The sequence below is a fragment of the Amblyomma maculatum genome, chromosome 10 (assembly GCF_055883805.1).
Source record: "Amblyomma maculatum isolate TAMU_Amacu chromosome 10, ASM5588380v1, whole genome shotgun sequence".
Classification (NCBI taxonomy): domain Eukaryota; kingdom Metazoa; phylum Arthropoda; class Arachnida; order Ixodida; family Ixodidae; genus Amblyomma; species Amblyomma maculatum.
This window is the reverse complement of record NC_139353.1, coordinates 81467526-81495118: the sequence shown is the minus strand read 5'-3', so window position 1 is coordinate 81495118 and position 27593 is coordinate 81467526. Positions and strand designations below refer to the sequence as shown.

General features: G+C 47.2%; 1 pseudogene; it reads left to right on the top strand.

Annotated features, from left to right (window-relative positions):
• Positions 1-814: 814 nt before the first annotated feature.
• Positions 815-1491, top strand: LOC146176862 (uncharacterized; annotated as a pseudogene).
• The last annotated feature ends 26102 nt before the right edge of the window (positions 1492-27593 follow it).

Sequence of the window (27593 nt, the reverse complement as noted above, 5' to 3'; positions counted from 1 at the left end):
GGTAAGAAAGGTCATTTTGCTGAAGTTTGCCGCTCCAGGACGTCGAGGCAGGCCAAACTCAATGCTATTCAAACTCACGCTCTCGAGACGTCAGTTAAAGCCAAGTATATGGATGTCACAGTCGACAACTACACAACACAGTTCAAAATAGAATCAGGGGCCGAGGTTTCTGCAGTACAAAATGACTTCCCTGCAGTCCCGGCTGAGCTCGCCAAGGTAGACGCTATTTTGACAGGGCCCGGTGGCCAACCTCTGCGTGTACGGGTTTCGTATTTGGCACATCTATCTTGGCAAGGGAAGACCAGCTTCTAGCGTCTTTACGTCATTGAGTCACTTTCAGTACCTTTACTGGGTCTACCAGCCATCCAAGCTCTTGAAGTCGTTAAATATTTGGGTATTGTCAACACTCCTGAGCCAACGCTTCATGCTGAACTGCTCCGTGGCCTCAGCACTCTTCGAGATGAGTACACCATTCGCTTGAAACAAGATGTCTTGCCGTTCTCACTCAGGGCACCTCGACGGATACCAATCCCGGAGATAACCTCACTCGTGACAAGCTGTGAAAGGTGAGCCCTTACTCGAGTGAATTCAGCGGAACCACTCCTTCCTACAAACCTCCCTGGTCGTCCCTGGAAGTTCTGGGCATTGACCTCTTTCACCACAATTCTCAAAACTTCTTGATGGTAGCGGACTACTACTCCCGGTCCCAGAGTTGATGACACTGGAAAGTACAACTCCAGTGGTCATTGAGGCGCTCAAATCCTATTCTCCCGTCATGGAATACCGCAACAGGTAATTCAGACAATGGTCCGCCATTTTCTTCACGCGAATATGCCGCATTCGCTGCATCTTATGGTTTCGACCACATCACCAGTAGCCTCCATTACCCACATTCTAACGGAGAGGCAGAGCGAATGATCCGGACTGTGAAAGACATCTTCCGTAAGGCAAAAGATCTTTACTTTGCCCTTCTCAGCTATAGGGATACACCAGGTGTGAGTGGCATCAGTCCGGCTCAGCTCCTAATGGGAAGGCAACTGAGAACTCGAGCCGATAGCCGGATGAAAAGCTTCGTCCACACCGGCCCGAAAGGGAGCAGGTAGCCCTCAGAGATGATTCTTACAAGGAAAGGACTGCAAAGGATTTCAACCGACATCATCGCGTCAAGGATCTGCCATCACTTCAGTCCGGTGAGCAGGTCTGGGTTCGGCCCGACCAGGTGCGTGCTACAGTTCCGAGCAAGGCATAGCGTTCTAGGTCCTTCGTCGTCGAAGTGGAGCGAGGAACGATTCTGCAGCGGAATCGTCGACACCTTGTTTCCTTTGTGCTGAGGGCAGCAGATCCCGTACTTCTCCAGCCTCACCGCTGACTAAAAAGGTAGTAGCACCTGATCCGCCGCCTGTTACAGCGGGACCTTCACGTCCTGATGATGGTCTTGTGTTTACCCGTAGTGGCCGCCGTGTAGTACCACGGGACCACTTGAACTTGTGACTGAGGGGGGGGGGGGGGGAGATGTTGGGGTCGCCACCTATGAAATTAATAGTGGTGCCCTCTAAGCTGAAGCGCACCCAATGGGGATTGTAATACATCAGTTTGTGTTTGGTTCTGGAGCAGCGTGGTTGCCTGGCTCGCTCTCTCTGCCTCCCGGCACGACAGCGCGGTACACGACAGCACGGGAACAATCACACAACAGGCCTAACGGCGATTGACGCTACTTGTGTACAGAACATGCAGGAGACGACGCGGAATTGGCCTATGCCAACACTGACAGCACCGGTTGCCAGATAAGCAAGCTCTTCACGTAGAAACTAAAATGCTAGTTTTAAAAATACCTGCAGCACCGATGCAGCAGAAACTTTCGAGGTTTAGTTTCTTTGTAAATAAGGAATAAGGTGTAATAAACAGATTTATTCCAAAATTGATGTCATGACCCCTTAACTGCGGACGTTCTATTAAAGTTGTACAGGTTTACTTTGTAGCCACACTGCTGAGTTTGAAAGGACGCTATTCAGTCACTGAGTCCCCACTCCTTTAAAATTCACATATCACCCCAGCTAATAACGATAATATGGTCCTATCCCGTACCACTTTTGTAAGTGGGTACATGTGCCCATCAGGAAACCAAAATTCCCTAGTTAAGATGGACCACGTGGTAGACTTCATAACATTTGCGCACACTAATTATGCTCTGATAGACACGGCGGATGCTTGTACAGGGTCGTCATTCTTAGACAGAACACGCGAGCACGTGGCCGCTCTTTTAAAAGCGCCTCCGTTACGTTCAGGCTGCCAAAAGCGATGAAGCTAAGTGGCAGGCCATGTTGAACACTCCTTCTAGAAGGTTCAATATAGGCTCCCCTTTGTTGTGATATAAGGCATTGTCGGACGCAACGGCGCTTGGAAGACAGCGACCGTCTCGTTTTGTGCTCACCCTAACATTGTGCAACACTGTTTAAGGTGATATAAAATCGCGGGAATCTTCTCAGTGTGGTCAAAGGGCACTCGGAGACTTGGGATGTATTGATTTCATGAGGTCATAAATGCACTGTGTCCTCATTTTACATTACTTTCCGAGAGGATCCAGCACGCTTAACGCGATGAAAACGCGGGAAAGTGGGCATATTTATTCACAAAGAAGATTGTTGATAAAAAACAACAACAACTTAGAGACATATTCTAGAGATGACATGGCTGTAATGAAAGAGAAAGCAGCGCTTTTGAGGTAAACCTGGTGTTGAATTTTTTTCGCACGGCTGTGTTTGTCGCGAACGGTACCGTAGCATTTCAGCTAGGAACGGCCGCTTTCTAATTTTGAAGTATGCTCACCATGATCGAGTCTACCGGCATCGTATCCAGCTTCAACACGAGGAAAGGGGCTGTGAGAAGGCATGTGTTGTCACAGTCGCCACGGCGAAAGCTATGAAGTGATATAACATAGACGATATCCTAAACAGTTTCACACGACCCTTACTCCTGTCCGCTCATAGTACATAACTGTGAAGCACGATAAGCAGAAGAGCTCCGAGTGAAGAGAAAGAGACAATTACGGAGGTAATACCTGTCTCTGTGAAAGTTCTCGCTGCGATCTTCCGAGCTATTCTACTAAGTCGAACGCCTAAAGTGGGGTCCTATTACAAATTTTGATTAGACCTCTCTCCTTTCATCTTCCTAGTTTGCGGCATTATGACGCCTACTGACTAAGGCTAAATAAGTTTAGTGCAGTAACCCTCAACGTTGTGAACAGTTCCAGACGCCGCAATTGTCACTTCGTGAGATTAATTAAGTGCGGATAGGAACAACAGGAAAGGTTGAAATCGGGAGCATTGAACGTTCAGTGGCTGCGAAGAAGACCTCTGACTGCACAAATTCCCAATCTTTTCCTCGATCCGAAATGGTGGACCACTGATAGGGAACCGTAAAGCTGAAGAACGGAGCTAGTAAATAAGAAACGTAGTATTGCCGACACGGTTTGTGACAATAGTCAGGATATTCTGCTATGCTGTAATGGCTGCTGCACTTGATATAAATGACAAAAAAAGCCACTATGCTCTAGGGCTCGACTGTTGTTTTTAATAGCCATTCCAAGGACACGCCGATAGTAGGTTTATTTTTATCTCCCGGGAATGACAATGGTAAAGAAAAGTTGCATTTTGCACGTTTAGTTGTGGATGCTGGTTGCATTGCAGAAATGCGATTAAGAATAAAGATTGGTAAAGAACATTATCACCCTTTTGTGCGCGAAAAAAAAAAAAATTCATTACATAGCTGCCGACGCATCACCAGAATTATGTAATGTTTCGATTCATTTGCTGCCAGAGTCAACACTTGTCGTTTTTCAGCAGTATTATTGTACAGCTGGCATGTGACTCTTGGACACTGCTTCAATAACTACGTTAGATTCCTCGCTATATGCTCCAAGTGCAAACGTAGCGACTAGCAGATAGCGAATTCAGACTGGTTGATACATGCCGACGAAAAGGAATGAAACAGCGCTAGGGAGACGGGACAAGCGCAAGGGTGTCTGCATACTTGCCTCGTGTTCCTAGCTCTGTTTCATTCCTTTTAGGCAGCGACTAGCATTTGTAGCTTCAGTACAGTACATATTACGTTGTATAAGTTCTAGACAAAAAGATAAAAATGGACAGCCAAAACGAGATTATCTAGCAAAAAGTAAGCTAATATCTTATAAATACTAATGAAAATGCGAAACTTTGAAACCAGTTTGGAGGCCAAGTTGTATTTGAGTAACACTTGCGCATTTTGGTCTACTACCCTTTGACCCTTGACTGGTTCATCACCTGCTTGTGCATTGCTGCCATCAGCGGGATCGACAAGCCTGAAGCGACTGCGTCGATGCTTCCTTCCACCCAGAACGTAGCTGTTGGACATCTCTTCCACGAACACACTGCCCGGCTTGCGGTCGACGTCATTGGAGACCACAGGTGTGTCGGAGTCAATGATGTCGCGAAGCTGGAAGTCCATTCTGTGCCTTTCCGGGTAGCCGTAGTCACGTCGGCGGTATCGCCGGTACTGACCTGGAAAACAAGGAAAGGTTGGTTTGTGGGGATCAACGTCCCAAAGATGCTCAGGCTACGAGACGCCGTAATGGAGGAAGTCCATTTGGTACGGTCGTTTCCCACTCATGCCTTCATGTCAGGCTCATAATTACAGGTATCAATAACTGATTTGCTACGAATTTAAAATTTGCAACCTGGTTGTGCTCGGTTTATTGTCAGGGGTGTTTAGAGAGCCCCTCTTGAGCGAATATTAAATGTATTCGGACGACATGTCTGGCGTATTACCAGTGTCACCGCGCGACCTAACTCAAGAAGACGCCGACGATGGGAGCCTCACTCGACACAATGTTGAAGCTCCCAAGCATGCCAAGATGCGATAAAGATTTGTATATGAATGGTGGAACCCAGATTTGATGCGATGTGAGAACCTTCGCAATGTTTACCTTAGAGCCAAGAGCAGGGCGTGCAACGCAGCGCGCACGCATCAGAAGCGCTTTTGCAGATGCTGAGGCCAACAAAGAAAGCCACCTCTGCACTCACCAAAAGGGCAGTCATCGCGGACGTAGAGATTCATTGCTGTGCTAGTAAAGAGCAAATGAAATTAACCAGTGGAAGGACATCGGCCATCCTTGCTGTTCTCAGCACAGCATATAGCGCGCAGCTGTTTACTGTAGCTGTTCAGTTATACGCACACAAAAACAAAAAACAAGTACCGCACACTGCACATTAAATCGGCTCTCACTAGAAACGTTCGCGATATAAAGCGAATCATAGCTGAACATATTTTTATTCTTCTGGCATGGCGTGCAAATTACATTGCATTGTTCCTAATTTGCTTCACTTGTGGTACTTCTAGAATGATTCGAGTTTAAAAGTCCTCAGGCAACAGACATTTTGAGTCATGGATTCGGGAACTAGCAGCCATTGCGAAGCCCCAAGGACGAAACCGAAGAAGGCACGTTCTATGCATGGACCAGATATTGGAAGCTTGAAGGATGGCTTGAGTGTTTACCGAATATTTCAAAAGCCAGACGAGGGCGCCTATAGGTGATCTTATTCAAGATTATTCGATCGTCTATTTTGAACCCAAATGCAGGCGGCAAACAGCGGTGGTGGCTATTGTCTCCACCTACTTCTATATTTTTTCTGTGAAATTTCGTCAGAGAACCGTTCTCCAATTATTCTAGCAGGGGGGATTAACGCACAGAAGCATTGCCTTCCGAAAGGCACGAAGGATATTTTATAAGCCCTAGGTTCATGTGATAGAGCACATAGAAGACATACACCCCGCCGGGGTGGTGCAGTGGTTACGGCGCTCGAATAGGACGCGGGATCGAATCCCGGCCTCGGCGGCTGCTTTTCGGTGGAGGCGAAAAGCAAGGCGCCCGTGTGCTGTGCGATGTCAGTACACGTTAAAGAACCCCAGGTGGTCAAAATTTCCGGAGTCTTCCACACGGAGCCTCTCATAGCCCTAGTCGCTTTGGGACGTTAAAGGGCCACTGTCTAGGGAAGGTCCTTTTAAGCAAAGGAGCCCAGTGTTTCGATCAGGTACCGGAGATAGTCTGTGCAAAATGCTACAGTGACATGCGCGCCGCAAAGCATCGAAAATACAATTCAAAGCTCTCTCATGCTCTCCCCCGGGAAGCCAGCTTCCCCGTTTCCTGCGCTGGCCCGACGGGCCACAGCAATGACGTACGTACCGCGAACGATGTCCATTGGTCCGTCTCGCTGACTGACGGGAGAAGGATGGATGTCTACCGCTCGCAGCGCGCTTTTCCCTCGCCACGGCCCGACTGAATCCAGCGGCGCGCACTCCCTCGACCGTTTCTTTTTTTTTTTTTTTTCGCGCTCGCGGAGAGCCACGCCCCACCTCCCGCCAAACGCGGAGGAGGAAGGGGAATTTGTATTGCGGAGGCTAGACGACCTCGGGCAGGAGAGTGAAAACCTTTGCTAGGGAACGGAAGGAGAGAGGCATGACAGAATCGGGTGATTGCGGTGGCTGTAACTGCGTTATTAGTTACTCTTTTCAAAAACATTTTGCGGCCTTGCGTTCTAGGGGCGAAGCCTCATAGTCACCGAGGAAGAAAATATTTTCGACCGGAGGGTGGACAGTGGGCCTTTAACCCCCACAAACCAACATAGAAGATACACGGGCTTATTAGAGTGCCTGTTGGCCTAATATTAGACCTCAAGAATAACATTGCTTAAACGATACTCCATTTCACTACTAAGCAAAATATTGTGTGTTCGGATGTGCACCAATCTAAAGCAGAATTGTAATATTGTCGTGCATAAAGGAACTGATGAGGACAGAATAGGCTGAGGTATTCTCGGAAGGAGAAATTATGTAGGTCCGCCAGTCGTCTTTAGAGCTACGTACCAGAGTTTTAACTCCTTTATTGTGTTGAGTGTTCTTTTTGCCCTGTAGTGTTTCGAAGAGTAGATGAACCCTGCTCTTAAGCGCTGCATTTTTAAAAATACCCATGAATTGCCTTGCTTGCTCTTTTTGAACTTTGAGAGGGTTCCCAGATCGTGGAGCACTAACTCGCATATGTCATTATCTTGCGGCAGACTGTATTATACGCACACTACTGTTCGTAAGACTATAGTGAGCGGTTGAATGGCCACCTATATCTGTTTGCACACTTCCACTCGAAAATGCATCCATCTTAACTTCTTTCATAACCACTGTGCAGCAGGAAAACAAAAGCACTCACCGCTAACGAAGGCCAGCGATGTCGCCAGCAGAATAACTGCTAGCGCCGTCCGCCCCATCCTTGCCCTCAAGATTTGCAATCTGCAAGAGTGTCAATGCGAAAATATTTGTCAAATTTATACATACGCGTGAACGGCTTATGTCACCGAAAGCGTTACTTCTTTATTCTATCACGAAGAGCGCAAAATAAGAAAGCTTATATTTAAAGTCCGGGAATGGAAACGGAGACGTTAGAGACGCACGCAAATGCACAGGGTACATTTTTCGTCAAGTTCATGCGCCGATAGCGAAGATATTTATTTATTGACTTATTTATCAGAGAGCCCTAAGTGCCAAAGAAATACCGTTCGGGTTGTGGGTAACGGGAGGAAAGGGGGGGGGGGATCGTGAAATAGGGAATACATAAACTACATAAATATATTACACTTCTGCTCATAGGCAAAGAAAAGCATCAAGACCGAGAAAGACAAAAAAAGAAGTAAAGTGTTTTTTACTTACACGTTTGCAACACTGACAAGAAATAATAATTTGAAGCAGTACCCACGACTTAACTGGGCGGTTTATTTCATTCCTTACTGGTTTTAGCAAATACCTTGTTCAGAAGCTTTGAGTCTTTGAGGAATTTAAAAGCTGACGAGACATCATCTGCTACATTTCTTCCTGGAATGAGTTGGTTGGAACGGAATGTGTTCAATGTGCGAAATGATTTACGTTACTTCCTCTAGGGCTGCGCCTCAAAAGGTGTCCCGTGTTCACTGCTCTGCATGGATGTGCTGTCAGCTGCTTTATTTCTGTTACAATAAAGCTATTTTAACCTAGCGTAGAAAAGTCTAAATGCAGTCCTTCAAAGCGCTCCTATATATGGTCCTGGTTTCTCTTTTTCAGAGCCCGACATTAAAAGGTCAAACTGATTTTGCCCCGTCATTCTGTCCACTGTCATTTTTAATTTACCATAAGCTAATTTTATTTTGTTAGCTAACCGCTTGTGCAAGCACACATCTTACCCCTCGTTGCAAACAATTCCAAGATAATGCAGGACAAGGCAGAATTGTATGATATGTACCTTTGCTCTGGTTAATGATATATCCTGAATTTCGCCGATTAACGGTACGCGTACATTTCTATTGCGAAGAGATTTTCTAGGCATCCTAATTTAGTACAAATAATGTTCGTATCGAACAGATCTTCATAGAACAGAATTTGCCAGTTGAGCTCCTGCAGACAGCTTTAGTTATCTGTGTCACTGGCAGACCCACTGTAATGTAAAACATTTAAGTACCCCTGATCCCTGCCAAGCACCAAGACAAGTCTAGATGCACAAACGGCGACTTTCAAGAATGCTTCTTTCACTGTGGCCTTGACGACGACAATCGATATTTAGAGCCCATAGTTAGCTTTTCCTGCCTGATGATCCTCTGCTGAAAAGTTTGCTCATCATATTTTTGGCTCAAGTCATGCGAGGAGGGGTTTCGATTTGTTGACGTGATACCCCATGGAAGATCTCCTCTAGCTCTGTTCTAGAAATCAAGTAGCGACTGACTGCAAGCTGGCAGCTGTAGAGAGAGCAGTGGTGAAGATTCAACGTCATTCAGTGCTTTTAATAGCTATGCAACAGAAGATATGAAGATGAATTCTACAAATGTTCGGCTCTACGTGGTGGAGAGATAGTCATTTAGGCCAAGAAGTGACTAATCGTAGTTTTGGCTCCTGAGAAATATATGACAGCGCTCGGCTTGTGTTTCTTTGCTCTGGTGCTTTGCATATATCTCGCTTTGCATCCTGTACATAAGGCGCGGGGGAAATGAAGGTGGTGTAAGCTTAAACTTGAAAGTCATTGCCGGCACCACGATGAGTGGGAATGTGGGGAGGCTGATATAGCTTAAGTAGAGTGCCGAATGCCACATTATACCCGCTGCACGTCCACGGCGACCTCAGCTTTATAACATGCATGCGACGTAGGGGCATCAGCGACCTTGCATGGAAGCGAAGCCTACTTTATATTAACTTTCCAAAGTGCGTTTTTGGTACCTACTCAAATGGCGCAGGAGCGGGGGAGAGGGAAGGGGGGGAGAGGGAAGGGGGGGGGGGGGGGGGAGCTATGCACTCGAAGATCTTTTTGACGAAGTCTTCCCCTTCACAGACGCATGAGAGTTATCAAAGCCGCAATCCTGTTACGCAGCTCTGGAAAGTTACATCGCATGGAACATTGGTTATTGCCTCAAGCTTGAATGCAAAGCCGAGTAATATCGAAGTATCAAGAGCATGCGGTATACAATTGGTTTTACGTCCTATATTGAATCGGACTGTCACGGACGCCGTAACAAAGAACTCGGGAAAATTCGGCCCCCTGCTATTCTTTAACCTGTTGTGGTATCGCCCAGTACTCAGGCGTCCTGCTTTTCACTTCAAGCGATGAGCGGCCGCAATGGCTGGTATTGAATCTTGCGCAACTGGTTTAAAGGGCAACTGCGAAAGTTTTTAGGCATTTGCATATTCTGGTCAAAGTTTACTGCGAGGTTTCCTCTCCGCCCTAATGCATTCTACCAAATTTGAGTGCTGTGCAATGATTCATCAGCGCGAAGTTTAATTTTAATATGTGCCGTTGCGTGGCCTCAATTATGACCATATCAGATGGCAACACTTTGTAACATCACAAACGTTGTATACCCGCTTCGCGGCCAATTTTCCGCATGATTATGACATATCGAGGCCTGTATTAGGCTATCTCAGGCATTCTATGCACTGCGTTATGATTCCTAGATTTATTTACACCATATAATGAGCGTGCGAGTGTTTTCCGAATACTGGCTACGCCGTCTCCATTCCGTCAAGTAGAACTTTGCTTCTGGCCATGAAACTAGTTTCGGTTTAGATTTGTTGTTCTTTCATTTTAAAAATAGCTCTCGAAATTTCGAAACACATTTCGGTCTCTTCGACGCTAGGACACATCGAGAAATGTAATGCCTTGATTACCTCAAGATGATGTCAACGCCACGGGAGTTGCTCTTAAAGAAGTCAAGAACCCCAACTACTAAGCCGCCGAGGCGCGGTTTCTAAAATTCAGGCTGGTTAGCACATAAAGGAGCGTATGGGACTCACACTTGCGAGATGCGAACGCGCAATGGGCTGTGGTTTGAAAGCAGGGGGCCTTTTTGAGACACTCAAGATTTCATTGAAGGGAGCATATCCTGCGGGGCGCGAACACAAATGATCAATATGGGTAGAAGCCGGTCTTAGAAGGGGCTTCCGTTCAATTCCTTCCCACCGATGATTTCATTAGCGGTTTGAAAATCTAGGTATGAAGGCTGCAGTTTTCGGCAAAAGTGGTTGCACGATATCGGCGGCACGTATTTGCAGGACCACTTTACATGCGGGGAGCAATGTAGACACTTCTTTTTCCGCTCCTTTTTGCCGGTTCCTGACAACTAATGATTCAATATACCCCTTTTTATAAAAATCCCTGGCGGCCCCCACGACGTGTCGTTGCGACAGTGCTTGCTTTATTAGGTCCTAATTAGGTGGCTCTTCAATTTCACACCTAAGAGTGCATGCGTTAAAGAGCCAATTTGCCATTGCGCACCACACTCATTTTCAGAGCTTACCTCTCTCCCCTTACAACAGGTGGGTAAAAAGTGGCGCTTTCCCAAAGACGTGCATTTCTGGTCAACGTGTGACAACGCCATGTCGAAGTAAAAATAAGGACACCATGGTGTCTTTTTTTGGGCCTGATTATGGTCTATTTCCGGCTGGGGTCTACAACGCGATGAAAATAAACTCACTCCGTCGCCCTGTATTGCACGACGCGCATCCATGCATCGGATTCAGAAAAAGGCGTGTGAGGTACTGGTATCAGTCAAGCTATCGTTATAGGATTGACACAGAAATGATATATGCGCTAACAGACAAGTATACGTTGTGATACGCTAACGAAACAAGTGAAGCGGCATTGCTATATACGGCAACGGCTGTTCTTAGCCCGCAAACTATAGCCGCGTGCACTGCAGGCCGTCGAGAAGCATTCATTCTGAAAATTAACTATCTAATTCCAAGCCCAGGGCCTTGGAAACAAAATGGCTGGTATCTGTGGCCTAGCCAGAACAATGGCAGCTGCCTGCTGTTCTCGAAGCATTTCTAACACTAAAGAAGCCATGCCAGGCTCGAGTTCTTGTTCCTAACCCTAAGCGGTCTCGGGAGGCCAATTGTGCCGCCCGTAGAAATGTTGGCCTTAGCTCGCGTTGTGCGCTGGAAGCGTAAGGCTACTCACCCTATAGTTCCCGCGTCGATGGGTGAAGTTGTGGCCCAGGCCCAGATCCCGAGATGACGTCAAGCCGGTACCCGAAGCTCGTACAGCCCAGGCAGGGAATACGACAGTCTAGGTCAGCTTCCTCGTCCACACATCGGGTGCCACGCGCCGCCAAAGGCCCAGGTGCTGTTTCACTTCTTTCAGTGACACGTAAGCGCAGGAGAATGTGCAAATGAATTATATGAGAATAAAGTTAGCAGGTTTTATTGATCAAATAGCGTGGATTACTGGGCCATTCATGATTTGTTTATAATATTACTCAAAGTCAGGATGACCGAATACTTGGGCCATGTGCATTTTTTGTGGTGTCGGTTTGCATTATTTCTATCCAGACGTGATCATCGTGTTGTGTTGCCGACACTCCTGCCGAACGTAGGGTCTTCTGGCAGCAAGTAAATATCGCATACTGTCGCCCTACCTATTTAACCTATATGCAGAGTGCATCATGAGGAAGGCCGGTCTGGACGAGTCTTCAGCTGGAGTGAAGATTGCTGGAAAACGTATCAACAACCTTAGATATGCGGATGATACCACATTAATGGCAGAAATTGAAGTGGAATTCAAGATACTTATGATGCACGTACAAGAAGAGAGTGAGAAGTTTGGGCTTAAAGTGAACATTAAAAAGACAAAGATCATGGCGTCTTGCTCTAACAAGTGCTGCAGCATCAAGGGACAAGAAGTGGAAGCTGTGAGAGATTTTCTCTTCTTGGGCTCCACGATTACCTCGGAAGGAGACTGCAGCCATGAAATTAGGAGACGCCTGCTTCTGGGAAAGAGAGCAATGGTTAGCCTTGACCGCCTAGTAAAAAGCAGAAACATTAGTCTGCCAACCAAGGTCCGTATAACTCGTGCTATGGTCTTTCCAGTTGTGATGTATTTATGCGAGAGTTGAACTGTGAAAAAGGCTGACCGCCGAAGAAATGACGCGTTTGAATTGTGGTGCTGGCGAAGACTCATCAGAGTTCCTTGGACTGCCAGAAGATCAAATCAGTCGATATTGTTGACCATAATCCCTGACTGCTCATTGGAGGGTGAAATTCTAAAGTTAAAGCTCAGCTACTTTGGTCATCTGATGAGAAGAGAGGAGTCGCTGAAGAAAGATTTGATGTTGGGAAAGGTTGAGGGTCGCCGGAGAAAGGGTAGGCAGCGAACGCGATGGTTAGATGGCATCCTCGAGGCACTGCAGAGGAAGTTATGTGATGTTAGGAAGATAGTGAGAGACCGGAAAGCGTGGCGTGACATGGTCCATAGGGTCACGAAGAGTCGGACACGACTGAACTGAAATATCGCACAAGAAACTATTTAATTCCATCACGCCGGTGTGGTGCAGTGGTTATGGCAAGGAGGTTATATATATATATATATATATATATATATATATATATATATATACATTTCTGGAGTTGTAGTCCCCTATACCAGCCAAAGGACTGGGATGAAGCCTGCGGCGGCCATCTTCAGCGGGGCAAGAAGAGGCCTGCCAAGCGCTTGGGAGCGCTTTTTGCGAGCGTTGCCAGTGTGTTTCAAGTGCTGAAACGATTTTTAAGTTCTCATGTAAAGTTGTGGGTTACCACCTGAGCCATACTCGACGTCTCCGAATCAATTTGAATCCGCTGAATGTTCAATGACATCGACGATATCGGAATACTGATGCATTCGCTTTCCACAATGCAAAAGTCACCGCTCAACATCAATGTCAAACCTTTGAGTGAAGCGGTAGCAACGCTAGTATTGCCTAGTTGTGTAGCTTATGTCGAGTATAATAGCACTAAATTAATTGCAAGTCTTAATTAAACAGGGTGAATTATTTCACTGCTAATAGACTTAGGAATTTACACGACATGATCGAGTCATTTCGTTAGATAGCATATGTCGAGTATAAGTGCACTGGCCTAATTGAATTCCTCATTAATTATGCTTATTAGACAATTGTCCATAAATAATTAAATGGATGCATTGGCTACAAGTCATATCGTTGGATAGCTCATGCCGAGTACAAATGCTTTAGACTAACTGCAAGCCTTAATTATGTACCGCTCATTAGTCAATTGTGATTAAACCTGAAATGTATGCTATTCTTTAAAGTCATATATATCGTGTTGTAGATTATATTGAGTACAGTCGTACTAAACTAATATCATTACAATTATTAGTAATTAATCAGCGCAATTAGCGGTAATTAAATAAAACGTGCAGCTAGTCCAGTGCTGTGGGACTTGGCATAAGCTATCCAATGATATACTTGTAGCTAATGCATGTATTTTATAATTTATTCACAATTGTGCTCTTAGCAATAATTAATTAGGAGCAAGGAGGTTATGTAATTCGGATCTAAAATTTGCCCAGTGCAATTATACTCGACACATGCTATCTAGCCACATATGACTTGATGATGCCACATAAACCAATCAAACATAAAATCCACGTTTAAAAGCAGTCAATTAATTCTATATGATTAATTAAATCTTGCAATTAGTAAAGTGCTTTTACACTCAACATAAGCCACGCATCTCTGCAATATTAGCATTGCTATGGCTTCACTCGTAGGTTTGACATTGGTGTTGAGCTGCTAATTTTGCACAGAGTAGAGCGAAAAACGCCGCAGTATTCGGATATCACCGATAGCTTGAAAAATCCAGGTAGATCAAATCGATTCGGAGACGTCCAGTATGGCTCAGCTGATAGTCTACAGCATTGCATCAAAACCTAAAAATCATTTAAACACTTGAAACGCGCTGCCAACGCCGGCGATTACAGCTTCGGCTTACTTGTGAAACGTTATCTCCGGTGTCTTCACACGGTTAATACAGCCGAATGCGACACATCAATCGACCATGATTTATCAAAACGCTACTAATATGCTCAGGAAATATTCATGACACTATACACCAACATTAATCCAAGCGGCGTTGCCATGCAGTAAAGAAATATCCGTTAACGAGCCGTGCGCTTGACTGCGGCTGCTGCCGTGAACGTGGCCGCCTGTATGTTTTGCCCCTCCCAAGATGGGGGCACGTTGGCGTCACTTTTTGGACTTCGCCTCCACTCTAGAAGTCTTTATATATAACCTCCTTGGGTTAGGGCGCTCGACTACCATCCGGACATAAGCATTGGATGGGATTAAAGCGTTTGCTTTGGTTCCCAGGACGCCGATGAAATGTACTTTCCAACATGCACTGCCGCGCGAAAACCGTGAAAGAGTATCCATCGGTGTGCGCCCGATTAAAGTCTGGCCACTTGCGGAGTACCTTGAAGTAGGCATGAACGTTGCAAAATCTATCTCTCAGTACTTAAACTAGAGTCGGGGGGGGGGGGGGGGAACCGAGCTGGGGGGACAGGAAACCTCAAAAGCGGCTTCATGTAGGAAACCTCTCTCAGAAGCCGGAGACCCGGTAACGCATTGCGGTGGTGGAATGATCCAAGGGCCGAGGGCCGCATATTCGGCTAAGAGCGAGTGCTCGCCCTCTACGGAGGCCCATATGGGAGCTCGACTCGAATTGTCTGACAGTCAAATCCTACGCTGCCCACATTCCCCTCCAACTTCCCTTAACCCGACCCTAATTCCTATTTCCCATTACCCTACAACCCATCAGTTCCGCTGCTGCCCAGGGGAGATACGTGGGGTCTCCCCGGGCCCGCTTCCTCGGCTGTGGGTCGCTTTAGTAGCACCTCCCCCTATTATTTAATAACTTCCAACCAAAAACTTTTGTCTCATTGACCTGCTCATTTATTTTTCGAATTGCGGAACTCTCTCTCCCCGCGATACATTAGTGGTGCGGGCGGAGTCTGACTTTGGACTCCATCTTACCTTATGTCCCCAGGATGCAGAATCAATACCCGGCATCGGCGGTCGCTTTTTGGTGATGGCGTAAAGTAGGCGCCCATGTCCTGTGTGATGTCAGTGCACGTTGAAGAACCTCGGGTGGTTGAATTTTCCGAAGCCTAACGGAACGGCGTCTCCCATAGCCTGACTCACTTTGGGACGTTAAACCCCACAAACCAATAGAATCAAATTATTTCATTCAAAAAAAAAAAAAAAAACCAAACGCGCAAGTCCAGGATCGATTCTTAAACTGACGTGAAAACGGAAAAGTAAAAAAAAAATGAAGGGGAATATGTATATATATATAGGGAGATAATAAATGTAATAAGTATAGTAATTATCAAGAGCTAGATGGTCGATGCCCTTTGAGGCCGCTGCTTTGCTAGCATCGTTAGGCAGACAAGTATAATTATAACACGTTCACATGAAGTCGGTGTACAGTATAGCATTCGGTGATTTCCCGTTTAGAAAAAAAATTATATCGCTTGTGAATTATTGATACTGATGGGGTTATTTATTTTCTGGAAGAGCCACATGATGAGCTGCCAGGCCGAATTTCCACGATCATAACTTTATTTTGAGATTTCGATCATTTCGAGAGCAGCGTACTTTGGCACAGGAGCTCATTGTGACCTGGAAGAGCAGCCTAGCTTGCTACTATAACGTTGCGTGTGCATAACAGAATTTTGACATATGTGATGGTGGGAAATTGCTGGGGTATTGAGAGTTCGCAGTATCCAGCTGAATCATTTTAGGCGTTAGCTCTGCGAGCTGCTCCTTTTCGAAATTTTTTCCAACCAATAAAGAAAAATTACCGACGATTACGTTACTTCCTAATGCGAAATTTGAGCGCAGCAAATAAGCTGTTTCACCTTTTCGATAGATTGAGGCAAAGAAATCGAGCAACACATCTATGCGCTATCACAGAACTTTTTTTAATTTTTCACACGTATTCCTTTAACAAAGACTCCACTAACAGTTCTTGACAGTCATGAAGGAAGCTTTGTGGTCGGAGAAATAGACTGATATATGTTCGACTTGGTACACCAATGCTTGATTCTCAAAGACGAGATCTATACATGTGCCTCGCGAGGTTGTCACAGCCGTGGGACGCGTTACGAGCGAGAGGAACGGGATGTTTTCCCGCATAAGTGTGAAGAAATTCCTGTTTGTCTTTATGTCAACATTAAAGTCCCCCACTACTAACATCGGTGTGGATCGATGGACGGTTAATGCGAGTTGCAGGAAGTGCACGACGTCTTTCGTGAGTGCCGTAGGGGCGAAGTAGGCAGCTACTACCAGCAAGCCGTTGGGCAACTTTGCGGCGCACAGTTCGCCAACTTCATGTGACGTGCCAAACATTTCGGCTGGTATTGCAGAGAGACCTGTGCGCAAGTAGATAGCGACTACCGCCGCTCCGTGTCACCGCACAGGGGTTGCATTGGAGGAGGAGCGAAGAAAGGAATTAAGTTCGAGCCGGCGCTTTGACAACCGGAGACTCGCAGGAAGAGGGGGGAGGGCGGTGGCGTGTACACCCAGCGGCAAACGATGGGGGCAGAAGCGCGCGCAGCAAGCGGACAACGCGATAAAGGGAGGAGGGAAGAGATAGCAGCGACTGACTGATGCTGCTGACGCCGATAGTGAGTCAACCCCAGCTGCGGAGTTGGTTTCAGGGACAACGCCGCCGATGCCGACGCAAACAATATGATACGCTCGCTTCCGCAGCGCCAAGAACCAGGTCTAGCCGTGGGAAAGTGGTCACGTATTCGTCGACGTGCCGGGGCCTACGTGAAATAACCGGCGCGTCGGCAACTGAAGAGCACCCTATCCGCCACACAGGAACAGAGAGGGGGGGGGGGACCCTCCCCTCCTCTTTCGCATGGCGGCGACGGTGTTCTATGCAGTCACGTTATCTTGACTCTCTAGCGGCGTCAGCGGCATCCAGCGGTATCAGTCGGTCGCTGCTAGCGCTGGGGGGATGAAAGGGGGGCGGAGCTGGTTACGAGGCCGACGACTACGCCGACGCCGACGCGAAACCCAGGAACGGACGCCAAAGAGCTGCGCTCTAAAAAGTAGGCCTAGTTGTTAGCGTGCTCGTCTAGCGCACAGAAGGGTAGCGGCTGGAGACCTGGCGAGGACGCGATTTTTGTTTTCTTTTTTGCCTACAGCTGCCGTAGACGTTAGAGGGTCTTACGATGCAAGAAAGGCTTTACCCTTAGAAACTAAATGCGAACACGTTGTAGCAGCGACCGGAAGTCACCGGAGCAGCACAAGCAAAAAATGAGAAGGGTTCAACGCTGCTGACCCGAAAATGGAGCGAAAGCATTAGATGCGAGTGGCCAGCGCTCTTTTTCTTGTTCGTCGTCGTCTTCTTCTTCGTCTTCATCGTATTCTTGGTCTTCGTCGTCTTCTTCTTCGTCGTCTTCATCGTCTTTTTCGTCATGGGGTAGCGCAGTGGTTACGGTACTCGATAACTGTTCCCAAGGATGCGGGATCGAATCCCGGCCTCGGCGGCCGCTTTTCGATGTAGCCGAAAAGCAAGGCGCCCGTGTGCAGTGCGATGTCAGTGCATGTTAAAGAACCCCAGGTGGTCGAAATTTCTAGTCCTCCACTACGGCGTCTCTCATAGCCTGAGTCGCTTTGGGACGTTAAACCCCACAAACCAACCAACCGATCATGTCCTTCTTAGTTTTCTTCTTCGTCTTCTAGTAGTCTTGTTGTTCTTCTCCTTTAATTTGGTGGCATAGTCGTCTCGCTCTTCGTCGTCTTCTTCATCGTCTTCGTCGTCCTCTTGTTCGTAGCCTTCTTATTAGTCGAAATTACTCTGTAGCCCTCCACTACGGCTCTTCTTTCTCTCCAACCCCCTTCACTCCCACCATCCTCCCATTCCTTATGGCGCGGTTCAGGTGTCCACAGAAACAAGTGTGACAGATACTGCGCCTTTCCCTTCCTGTGAACCAATTGCTATTATAAAACGTCTGTGGGGAAGTGGCCCGAAACCTTCCTTCACAGCCACCTTCCTCCTTTTTTTACAGCTCGCTTAAGATGTCCGCTGAAAATTGTGACAGGTACTGCACCTTTTCCTTGTCAACCAATTTGAAACGCCGCTGATGGCTGCTGAACTGCGTCTATTCTACATGCTCTGCGGCGCGGCGTTCCAGGAAGCGCCAGTTGAAAGGCGCCGCACGGACGCCTGGATCGAACACCCGGCGTGGTCAGCTTCGTACATACGTGAATCACCTGGTGAAGTCATCACTAGTCGCGACATTACCATGCGATAGCGTCATTAATTAGAACTAGTTATCAGGCATACGACACAGCTGGCGAAGCGAAGGCGAGCGCAACGATGAGGGAAACGGTGTGACGTCATACCAAATGGTGGCGGCTCAGACATAACGAAAACATCAGGGAAAGAGCGTACAACCGTCCTGCATTAACGGCGTTCGCTGTCGAACAAGGCAACAGCACTAACACGTAAACATGACCAAGACGCGTCAGCAAGATTAAGAAAACTTGGAAATTTGGCAGTGGAACTGCAGAGGCTACGGCAAAGAACAGGCCCTACTAAAACATTACATGAACTCACAGCTTACACCCTCCGATGTGATTGCGCTCCAAGAGACTGGAACCAGGCCCTCTTTACAGGGGTACGATATTTACGAGAGCCAAAACGGAGGTAAAGCACCCGTTCTAGTCATCAAAGCCATTACCGCAATCAGGAACCATATTATCCCCGAAACGGACATCGAGCACGCGCTTCTCGAAATATCCCCAAAAAGCGAAAGGCAAGGAGCACATTCGTACTGAACGTGTACAGCCCGCCAAGACAAAAGAAAACCCAAATTCTTCGAACTCTTCCACGGAGCGCACAAGCTGGCCAAAGAAAATGCACTCATTATCGCAGGAGATTTCAACGCCCTGGGCACAAGTTGGGGATAACGGAAACAAGATATCAATGGAAGAACATTAGCGGACGTAGCCGAATATTTTGGCTGCAGGCTAATCACAGATCCCGCGACCCCCACGAGAATCGGTAATAGTGTGAGCACGGACACTTGCCCGGACTTCACGTTCGTAAGGAAGGGCAAGGAGTCACAGTGGGCAAACATGATGGAAAACCTAGGCAGCGATCACTTTATCCTCCGGACGCGAATAGCATCGGAAAGGGTAAGATGCCGGATTGGACAAGCAAAACTCACTGACTGGAACGCGTTTCGCGGGGCTTGCAAAAAATCTGAAGGCGGCATCCAATCACTAGAAGAATGGAGCGGCATGTTGAGAGAAACGCGAGAAAATGCACAAAAAGTATAACACGAACAACAAGAACGCCCGAAGTAGACGGGCACCTTCTGCGACTATGGGAAGCCAGACGCAGTCTCACCAAAAGATGGCGGAAGCAAAAACACAACAGAAAACTAAAACTAAAGATAGCAGAAGTTACGGCAAAAGCTGAAGAATACGCAGCGCAACTCACGAGACAAAATTGGGAACAATTTAGCGACTCGCTTCAGGGAACCTTAGGTACGGCCAGAACCTGGAATCTCCTAAGAGCACTAATCGATAAGACCAAAACAAAATCAGAAAACAATAAAAGCATCCACAGATTCATCCACTTCTTCGAGGGTTCGGACACCAACCTTTTAGAGAAGGCACGAAAAATATGTTTCGGTGATCACAACTCCTCACGATACCAAGGAACCTATCACGGAGCCGAAAACGAGAGACTCGACCGCCCAATAACTGCGGAAGAAGTTTATGCGGCCATTAAGAATACGACCAGAAACACGGCAGCAGGAGCCGACAGAATCGACAACGCCCTGATCCGAAACCTGAGTGACGACCTCATACAAGAGCTCGTAAGCTTTCTCAACAAACACTAGGAGGCGGAGACGGTTCCCGAAGACTGGAAACACGCCGAAGTAATTATGATTCCTAAACATGGCAAACAGCTCCAAACTGAAATTCTCAGGCCCATCTCGCTCACGCCGTGCTTCGGCAAGCTTTACGAGCGGGTGGTGATGCTCAGTCTGCAAAAGTTTATGGAAGATAATGACCATGTACCTCATACCATGTTCGGCTTCAGAGCAAAACTCTCGACGCAGGACGTGCTGCTTCAAATACAAAAAGATGTGCGCCGGAACGTACCCAGAACGGGTGAAAATGTCATAATGGCCCTTGACATCAAGGGAGCATTTGATAACGTCAGTCACGAAGCGATCCTTAAAGGCCTAGACAACCTGGAGTGCGGACGCAGAATCCACGGGTACGTCAAAGCCTTCCTGTCAGATAGAAATGCCACCATCGTCATGGGAGTCCTTCGATCGAACAAAATTTACGCGCCAAACAAAGGAACACCCCAAGGATCAGTCATCTCACCTATCCTCTTCAATATAGCTATGATAGGTCTAGCACGAAAACTAGAGAAGATCGAAGGCATCAGGCACGCCATGTATGCAGACGACATAACAGTCTGGACGAACACCGGTTCCCTTGGGGAGAAGGAAGAAAAACTTCAGGAAGCCGCCTCCTGTGTACAGAAATATCTCGGAAAAAGAGGACTCGCATGCTCGACCGAGAAATCGGAACTGCTTCGAGTGTGGAGAGGCAAACAAAACCGGACCGTCCCAACCAGTGAGAACCTGAAACTCAACATCTACCTGGAAGGAATGCCCATCCCGGAAAAGACAACAATATGAATATTAGGTATGTGGGTTCAATCGAACCAACGCAGTCGTCACACTTTTACCATGCTCAAAACAACAACGCTACAAGTGACACGCATGATCACACGCATCACCAACAGGCGGCATGGCATGCGCGAAGAGGACACACTAAAACTAGTTAGAAACCTGATAGTGAGCCGAATTATGTACAGCCTGCCCTACCAGTGCCTCAACAAGAGTGAAATACAACAGGCGGATGCCCTGCTACGCAAAGCGTATAAGACGGCGCTCCGATTACCACGCAACACGTCTACAGAAAAGCTCATGGTGCTGGGATTGCAAAACACATTCGAAGAACTACGCGAGGCGCAGCTTGAGTCGCAAAAACTCAGGCTGCTGCAGACAACGACTCGAAGAGCGCTCTTACAGAGACTCGGATACCGTGAGCAGATGCGAGAAATAGCGAGTACGGTAACGATCCACGACGAACTTCGCAAGTCCCTCAAGGTAGCTCCAATCCCGAGAAACATAGACCCTAACCTCCACCAAGGTAGAAGAGAAGCAAGGGCCGATTTTATTCAAAAAAGCATACGCTCCTCAAGACACGACCGTGTATGCAAAGGCGTCCTCGAGAGGAGGACACAACAAAATTACAGTGGCCACGGTGGTCGATTCGCCTCTACGCGAAGTGACCAGCGCCTCCATCCGACACTGCACAGTAGCAGAGGCCGAGGAAGTAGCCGTTGCTCTAGCGGTGGCGGAGGGCTATAGAGCTGGGCGGTCGGTAACGATACTCACGGACTCTCAAACAGCCTGTCGAAATTTCATGAATGGTAGCATTGGTCGTCACGCGCTCCGTATACTCCTCGAAGCGAATGACAGAATTAAAAACCACGAAGAAAACAAGACCAGACACAAAATTATGTGGGTACCGGGGCACATGGGGGTGGCAGGGAACCAAGAGGCTGGCAGGATAGCTCGAGCATAAACTACTTTCCGAGCATCCGACGAGTCCGCGGAACTTTTGCCAGCACCCAAGGCATACTCGGCCATACTAGAAAACTATAGAGGAAGAAGAATGCGATATCCCCCAACGCACTGTTCTCTCACCGGAGAGGAAGCTGTCACATGGAGACAATTACAGACTGGTTCATACCCAAACCTACACATACTAAACAAAATGCACCCCACCATATACGCTGACAGATGTCCGTAGTGCGATGAAAAACCAACATTATATCACATCACATGGGCCTGTCAAAACATAGATGTGGTCCCCAAAATTCGAAACCCGAGTGCGGAGCAATGGGAGACTCTGCTGTCCAGCGACCGCTGCGACCAGCAAGGTCTGGTGCAGCGAGCCCAACGGGCGGCAGTAGCTAGCGGAGCCCTGGACTGAGGGCAACCGACCATTGTGCAAAAGTGGATGAAGTCGACGCAGAAGACTCTTGTGGATTCAACAAGCAGACATCTCTGAAGACGTCCCAAAAACCGCCAAGTAATATAGGGCTAAATAAAGTTTTTCCTCCTCCTCCTCATCCGCGGTGATCGCCGGCGTCCGCCAGCTACGCTGGTTGCTAGGCAACGGCTCAAGGTCATTCTGTGCCTCCTCGGAGCACCGCCACAACGAAATCGCAAGTTCGTGGCCAGGGTAGCTGTCGCTACAAAACAAAACAAAACAAAAAAAATATCCGAGTACACCATAACTAAAACAGTTTCCTGATCTGGGATGGCAAACTCTTGGATATGGCGGCAAGAAGGAGTACGTAGGAGTGGGTCTAGCGACAACATGAAAAGGGCTAGTGACAGAGGGCATCCTTGGCGCACCCCTCGGGTCACCTGTGCCCGCATTCCGAGTTTGCGTCGTTATCGAAGTGTCGCTGTCTCACGTGACCTCGGGCCATCTGATTGGTCGAAGCGCCGGGACCGGACGTTGTCGCTACGGAAGCGGAAAAAGTGGCAACATCATGTTCCGGTGTTTCCACGAATCAGGTAACTCGAGCTCGGGGAGATAGCAACACTCGATAACAACAAAAACTCGGAATGCGGGCCCACATCTCTTTAATAAAGCATTATCTGTGAATCGCTGGCTTTGTATGCCGCTGAAGAGCGCACAATGATGATCAATTAAATCGGGCAGGACGAAACTGCGAAGTACCGTGAACAGATAGGAATGTTCGGGACCGAACGAACATTTCCATGTTTAGAAAACATTTATTAGACATTAGACATTCACATGAGCGGCAGCAAATGACCAAAACAGGAAATGCACATGATTAAGAACAAGGGAGTGCACATAAAATTCATCCTAACGAACAAATACATAACAAATCAGCATTTACATATAGAATAAAATTTGGCAGTTCATGATAATATATGCAACTTTGAATGACAACGTACATGAAGGTATAGACTGTGTAGAATAATTTGCTAATAAAATATGTATAAACATATACAGCAATCGCACCCACAGTATGTATTGCACATGTGTATTGCGATGTAAACATCTTTGAGTGCACAAATATATTGGCATTATATTGCAGGTACTAAGGTGTGTTAAAAACCCTCGACATGTCCATCCGACATGTGTGTGTCTATGCATACAATAGTGAGTTGACAAATATTTACATTATATTACAGGTGCCAAGGTGGGTTAAAACCACCCGGACATGTCCACCCGCCCCGGAAACAAAAGGGCAAGACCATTGCAGAAGGAACCCTTGCTCCTCAAGGCAGAAAAGTTCCTCAACCAGAAAGCTTACGATCTCCTTTCGTTGCCGCGCCAAGACAGGAAAAAGCGCACGTCGGCGCCGGCTCGATGCGACAGCCCCACAACGACTGCGCCATAACGCGGAAGCGCCAGCTGCAATCAGCAGTCGTGCAAATAGACAGCGAGGACATCTAGCTTTTATCTTAAATCGGTTAATACCTAGACTTCTGAAACCGGCATGAACTTCCCTCCAAAAAAACACGAGCAACGACGCATTGCTTGGCCATGTGACGATTTTATTCTTGAAGTAGGCAGTTGCGGCACTCCACTGTCCGCACCATGCCTCATCGTTGCAGCCGATCTCGTGTAGGTAAAACCTCCCATTGCAAAAGCCACGTACAGTCAGGTAAATGCCCTGGCAGAAACTACGCTGTGAGTGGTAACCAACAAGGGGAATACTCCCTTCGCCTACGTTTCGCAGGCACCAGCGGAAGTAGTAAAGTTTTCATTGGTTCCATACTCTTTTCGCCGAGGTGTCTAAGTCAGGGCTCACATGGCGGACGTGGCGACGAAATGCCACAATACACGAATAAAAAGCCTGAGGTCCAGTGGTATGCCAGGAACAATCTTCCTCACATTTGTGCCTAAAAAATAGTAGGCAAGCACCCGTGCTGGGCACTCATCACCCTGCAGCAAACGAAGAAGGAAGCGTAGAGCCAACAGCCGACAGCAGACGGACAAAGAAGGGAAGGCAAATCCACCCTTCGAGTGTGGCTGGCCGAGTGCCGCACGGCATACTAGTTCCGTGCGACGTGCCCTTCCCCCCCCCCCCAACCAAAAAAAAAGAGCTTACAAGAGACTGAAGGGAACGCAAAATTCTGAGAGGTGAATGCGTTACATGTGCGAGGTACCATATTCGCCCGCAGAAAACAGTGTGGACAAGGTAGCGTTTCACGAACATGGGTAATTCAAAGGCACTGGTTGTAGTCACTTTGCTGCGCACCTCGTTTAAGGCGGAAGTCCACGCTGAAGCTGCTATCCCACGTGCCTCATAATCAATGCCAAGTATGCGGATGGTGTCACTGTGCATAACTGGTAGGGCACCATTAGGGCGCTCTTCTGGCTTGCCAATTAAAATATATTTACTTTTTTCAAAATTGAGAGCAGCCCCAGACACCCTGCCGTATCTGTCAAACAGATGAAGACAGCACAGTAGGCTCGCTTCATCACACTGATACAACGTAACGTCATCCACGTAAGCAGTCACACGTAGCGTCTGACACCCTGGGAGAGGGAGGCCGCGGATACTTTGGTCTGCAAATATTGCCCTCAAATAAGGCTCTAAGCTGAGAGCAACAAAAGAGGCGAGAGGGGACAACATTGCCGTACACCGCGGGTCACAGGAAACGGGCCCTTTCCCACCTATCTATTGCCAGTGTACTTTCAATGCCATCATACATGTTTTTAATTAAACGCATGAAATTTCGCGGAAACTGAAAAGCATCCAGAACGCCGAATATTGTTTGGTTTGGTTTGTGGGGTGTAACGTCCCAAAGCGACTCAGGCTATGAGAGACGCCGTAGTGGAGGACTCTGGAAATTTCGACTACCTGGGGTTCTTTAATGTGCACTGACATCGCACAGCACACGGACGCCGCTGAGGCCGTTGATTCGATCCCTCTTCCTTGGGAAAAAGCCGAATATGTAGCGATGTTCTAGCCGGTCAAAAGCGTTTTCTTGATATAAAAAAACAAGGATGCCGATAGCTAAGCGTCTCTGTGCGTAATCAATAATGTCTTGAGTGGCATACGATAACCAATGTATTTCCCTGCCAGGAACAGAGCACACCTGATGACAACCAATAAGGGAGGCCACCCCACCCCTCAAGCGCCGAACCACGATGGCTGCGAGAGCCTTGTAGTCTACGTTTTCAAGGGTGATCGGCCTCCACTCTTCTGGACGAGATGATCCAGGATCACGTTTTGGGATCAAAAGTATTCGTCCTCCGAAAACTGGCCGGAAAATTTATATGCTCAAAGCACTGTCGAAGAACGTTGGTCACTGCTGGACCAACAACGTCCCAGAAACCCAAATAAAATTCCACAGTGAGTCCATCAGGCCCAGGCGCTGACCCGCTCTTCATCGACTCTAAAGCTGTCTTTACCTTTTCTGAATAGGGGAGTGCACAAAGCACATCATGCATTTCCGGGCTGACTAGCGGCAAACTCAGCTAACATTGGATGCGTCTCTACAGTTCCTACATCAATCGTAGCATCTGAACACGCCGTGCATTTGTAGTGCGTCAAGAAACGCATACAATGCATAGTTTGATGTGACGCAGAGTGGGGCGCTGCGCTCAACGCCCAGCTATGGATGCAAGTTCTCCGCGTAAATCGAAGCATCTCAGGATGTGCAGATGAGCTATGTCTTCCACGCCAGGCCGCCAAATTGAGTACTTGACCGTCTAAAACTTCATCAGGTTGCCGCATGTAGTTGCTCACGCTTATATACCCTATTTCTGGGGCTCTCATACTAGGGCCAGTGCCGTTTGCCCATTTATCCCCGTTATTTCATTTGATTTTGACCACAGTGGTTGCACAACTTATGGCTATATATGTTTGTTTAGCTGCACATGGATATTAATATAGAAACCATATTCATGCTGCGGGTTATGTAAAATGTGCAAATGAGTATATGTATACAGTGTTTGCGGCTGCCGTTGCCGGAAACATTCATGATACGGGGAAAATAAGGACCAATCATGCACGAACTGTCGCTTTCTTCTTTGCGGCGCAGCTGTGACCTAATTATGAATGGTTCATTAATAAAATACAAACACGCTTTACAGTTTTATAGCCGATACTACCGAAAATGATCATATCCAGTGCCTAGCCAAGGAGCAATTAAAATATTTTATTATTTTATGCTACCAGACAAAGGCAAACTTGATATTTAGATGCAATTTGTCGAAATATTTTCTTTAACGGTATTAGACAGTCGGAAAACCAACTGCAAGTTGACCGCTTACTTCTCCAATAATTGGAGTGAAGATGACGAGCATGTCCTTGAACTTGATGGCTGCCGTGGACACGCAAGTCCCGTTCTCCGCGAAGCAAATGTTCCGCAGGTAACAACCGATGGTGACATCGGATCGGTATCAGGAATGTAAAAACTGCTTATTTTGTATCACTGATGCTGCAGATGATACGGATCTCTAGTTAAGCGTGGTCAAATGAGGCAAGTACACCATGCAAACGATGAGCTGAAAACTAAAAAGACATTGATGGTTGTACGCCATCTATGCGCATTGCTTCAGTTGAAATGAGAGGGAGAAATTTAATTAACGGAGAAAACAATTTTAAGGCTCACGTATAGCGTTGTAAACGACAGAAGGCAAGGTAAATTTTACGTACGGTCACATCTGAGTGCTGGTTTCCACAGCCTCACAAGAGTGAAATCTATTGGTCATATTCGCACCAGTGTGCAGCTGCACGCAGGCGGGTTGCGCGGATATATCTACCAAATTCCGCCCGGAAGTTTCTAACGTGCTGCACTGTTTCCCGTGGCCGACTTACTTACGTTTGAAAAATATGATGTACATGAGTCTGTTATCATGCGAATGCATCATATTGCAAAGCGCGTTATGGATTTGGTATATCAAGCGTTCCGTGAAAAAAGCGTTCTCTTAGAAGATTCATGTGCAAATCAGCAGCCCAGGCAGAAAGGTGACAAAAATGGGATTACAGAAATAGCACAGAGTATAGGTTTTTTCCGGAAAGTATGTAAATGTTTTTCTCAGCGCTGTTTTTTGTAATTAAAGGGTTTGGAATTTGAGTTCACCATGTATATGTCTTATTAT